Genomic DNA, 3,649 nt, shown 5'->3' with positions numbered 1-3,649 from the left:
TTCTCGTTATTCTCCAACTTAGTGTTAGACTTTATAGAACATAGGATTAATATACAAATATATATTTATACTATATAATGGATTAATTACACTAACATTCCAAATTAACTGTATTTGATATAAACTATAACATAAACGTTGGGGCCTCACAGTTATGTTGGGCTCGATTTATAGTTGTACAAAATTTATTTGTAAAGCCCAATAATAAAAGGTCCAAACCGAGATTGGATTTGTCCTTTATTCTACAAAACTCACGAAAAAAAACAAAAAATATCCGTGACTGCGACTTGAAGAGGCGAAACAGATAACCTTCTTCTTCCACATGCTTCCCTTTCAATTGAAAAATCAATCGACAACCATCTTCTCTCAATAATAATATGGCGAATCCAGTTAGATCAACACTATGTGTGTTATTATAGTGCAAAGTAAGCAATTTCAATTTGTTAATTTGTATTTAAGCTGGGTTTTGGATATCTATCAGGTTTTAATTCTTTTTTTTGAAATCCATTTCTGTTGCAAATAATCGAGGGATCGAAATTGAGAGGGGTAGTTCACGATCCACACCCAAAGAAAGGTTCGGCAACATTTATCAGGTTCTTTTACTTTCTCAATTATCTGAGTTTTGTTTAAGATGCAAATTAGATTAAGGAAATATCAAAATTTGGTTAATCAAATTAATCTCTATATTGTAATTATGATGACAACCCTAAAATCTAAATCACGAGCTCTTGTTTTTTATTATATTGCTTTGTCATGTTTTGATTAACCAAAAAATTGATTACAAATTTTGACGACCAGCTCTACTTTAATACTATTCTTTAATCCACAGGCTCGCATATTGAAATTAAAATCTTGAAGCCTCATCAACATTTTTAGGATTAAATTTTCAAAACTCAGAAAATAATAGTTTTCGACATGATACATAATGTAAGCTGAAAATTCTCCACAAACCTCCACTCTCCAGCAACTACCATTCTGTGAAACTTGTTAACATGATTCTTTTTAACAGTGGCATGGATTAGAGTTCCCTATAGACAGCAAATAATATGTTATTAGACACATAATAATATACATGGGTTTAAAAATATAAGTAGATAGAGTTAATTAATAGAATCTGACCTCTACATCAGCTAAAATCATTTCTAAGTTTCCCCACTGTAAATCGTATATTGTCTCCACTCATGAACGATCCGCACTTGGATCTTCCAACTCGACTTGAAAGGTTTTATGTTAGCAAGACTCGTGATTCCATTATTTGAAGCCATTTTATGTGTGAACTGTTTTTTTTTTGTTAACGATTGTATTCGCCATTCGAATGATATATAGTTCTATAGTTTCCAATTAAGTTGTGAGTTAATGAGCAAAACAATAATGATAAGTAGAAGTTATTTGGTGTAATATTTTCTAATTGTTTTTGGAAACATTGCATCCGATAATTATGCTAATTATTATCATTTCCTAGTTAGAAATGTCTTAATTTGAGTGAATGGGACATAAGGTTAGTTTCCCTTTTCAACATGAGTGATATACGAAATTTTGCTAATGCTTGATTTTACCTAACTATTAAATGTTTCATTAAGGTAATGATATTGGTATTCGTTTTTGTTTATGGTATACAATATCTTCTTAATTATAGTAGTCATTACCTTTTCTTATGTAAAGAATCATGTTTTGTTTGGAAATATTTTGATATATTTGACCACTGTATTTTTTTCGTATATTGGTAATGGGTTATTGGATATTACACGTTTGGCCCACTCCCACTAATTTAAAGGCCGAGACTTTGTTGAAACATAAAGACTTTGATTGGTTATACTATTATGTAATTTGACTCCGAATTGCTTATAAATGATCCGAACTAATTACATCCGGGTTAGAGAAGGATCCGCGATTTTTTACATCGACATTTACTTACATGTCCTTCTTATCTTGTATGCTTTTAAATTTATTCAGGGGCATATTTTAATGTGTCATTTTTGCCTTGAAAAAGTGCTTCCCTTTTAATAGTATTGATTAGTATACCTAAAAACTTCACCTATCTTATATATAAAGAATATACCTAATCCTTAAATTGTAACCCTAATTGAAAACTCTATTACTCTTTCTTCTCGCCGCTTTGTTTCTCTCATTCTCATCGATCACTCCTGCAAGGTTAGTGGCCATCTTTTTAATTTAATTGTTAGATTTATATTATGCAATCAATCATTGAAATTATCCTTTTTCTATTATCATGTTCTAGCACTTTGTTTACTAAAGTACTGCATCATCATTGATACGTTTCCGGAGTGATTTGATTTTGACTAATCTAATGTATGTATATAATTGTATATATAGATTTTCTGTTTGACTATTCTAATCGATCTATATGTATATATAAAGGAATCGAATTGATTTCACACCGTTACATTGATTTGAGGAAACTGTTGTGATGCCATCTACGTACATATTTAGATGGCGTGATTGCAGGAAAAATCGATGAACATGTGAAAGAACTCTTTACACAGAGAGAGTCTTCAAATGGCTAGGGATTGGCAATAGAGTCTAACCCAAAAGGAGAAATATGAAATTTATGTTAAGGTAATATTTATAGATTAAATTATACATAATTACATATTTTTTAATGAGTTAAACATTTAGTATTTTATTTGAGTTTAAAAATGTTCATATACTTGTGTTTTTTTATAGATTGCTGGAATATCAAAACAAAGCTGGAAAATAGGATTTCTATGTCTTTGGATGATTCGTCAGTGTATCCACCGACTTGAAGAACTTGAAAATGAATTGAAAAAGAGTCATGATGTCTCCAAGCACTTGACATTGAAAACATCTATTCCTCCACAAGTTCCCAGTAGAGTGGCTAGTTAATTAAGTTTGGTTTAGCTTTATTTTGTCTATTAATAATACTCCAGTTTTTCATATTGGTTTTGTTTACTTTAATTTATAAATTAATAAAATTATTTTATTATATAAGTTTGTTGTAATTATTAATATATAGCTTATGTATCATTGTGACAATAATTTGATGAAACAATAATATTAAGAAAAATAGGAGACGATGGTTTTGGTCATTAACTGTATTCATTTTGACACTAATGGTTGGTTGTGATGAGTTAAACATTATAACGTAATAATGTAATAATAGTAACAAAATGCATTAAGGGTTAGGGACTAAAGTTTTGTTATAATGAATGACAGTTTTGATACATGTTCTTAGTTAGTAACTGTGATGGAAAAGTGACATTTTACAGGTCACTAAGTGTGACGTTTTAAGACTACAACAGCGTCATAAATAGTGACTAACTTGATACGTGATTTCGGTCATGAAATAAAACGTATTTGGGACGATAATTTTAGTAAGCAATTGTGACATTTTAGATACGTTTACAAATCGTTACATTTGGTTACGAAATAGATACGTATGAGTTAGTCGCAACTCGTGTGACGTTTTAGAGACTAAAAAAAATTATGACCACTATATTGTAACTATTCACCAATCGTTATAGATTCGTAACAATATTTTTATTGTGACGAAAAAAAATTATCGTGACGGAATATTAGGTGACAAAGACTCATTTTGTTGTAGTAAGTTACTAGTTCCGAGCTAATGACTGATATCTATTTTTGTTGTCAATCACATGTATTACACATA

General features: G+C 29.9%; 1 long non-coding RNA gene across 1 annotated transcript; it reads left to right on the top strand.

Moving 5' to 3' along the window:
• The first annotated feature begins 276 nt into the window (after positions 1-276).
• Positions 277-2,963, top strand: LOC147921435 (uncharacterized). Its single transcript, XR_015589497.1, has 4 exons — positions 277-425; positions 529-593; positions 2,452-2,577; positions 2,686-2,963. It is a non-coding gene; the product is annotated as an uncharacterized LOC147921435 (long non-coding RNA).
• Positions 2,964-3,649: the final 686 nt, after the last annotated feature.

Source organism: Camelina sativa, chromosome 18, assembly GCF_030686135.1.
Source record: "Camelina sativa cultivar CO46 ecotype springtype chromosome 18, ASM3068613v1".
In the NCBI taxonomy this organism is placed as follows: domain Eukaryota; kingdom Viridiplantae; phylum Streptophyta; class Magnoliopsida; order Brassicales; family Brassicaceae; genus Camelina; species Camelina sativa.
The sequence above is the reverse complement of the archived record's forward strand: the minus strand, read 5'-3'. Positions and strand labels throughout refer to the sequence as shown.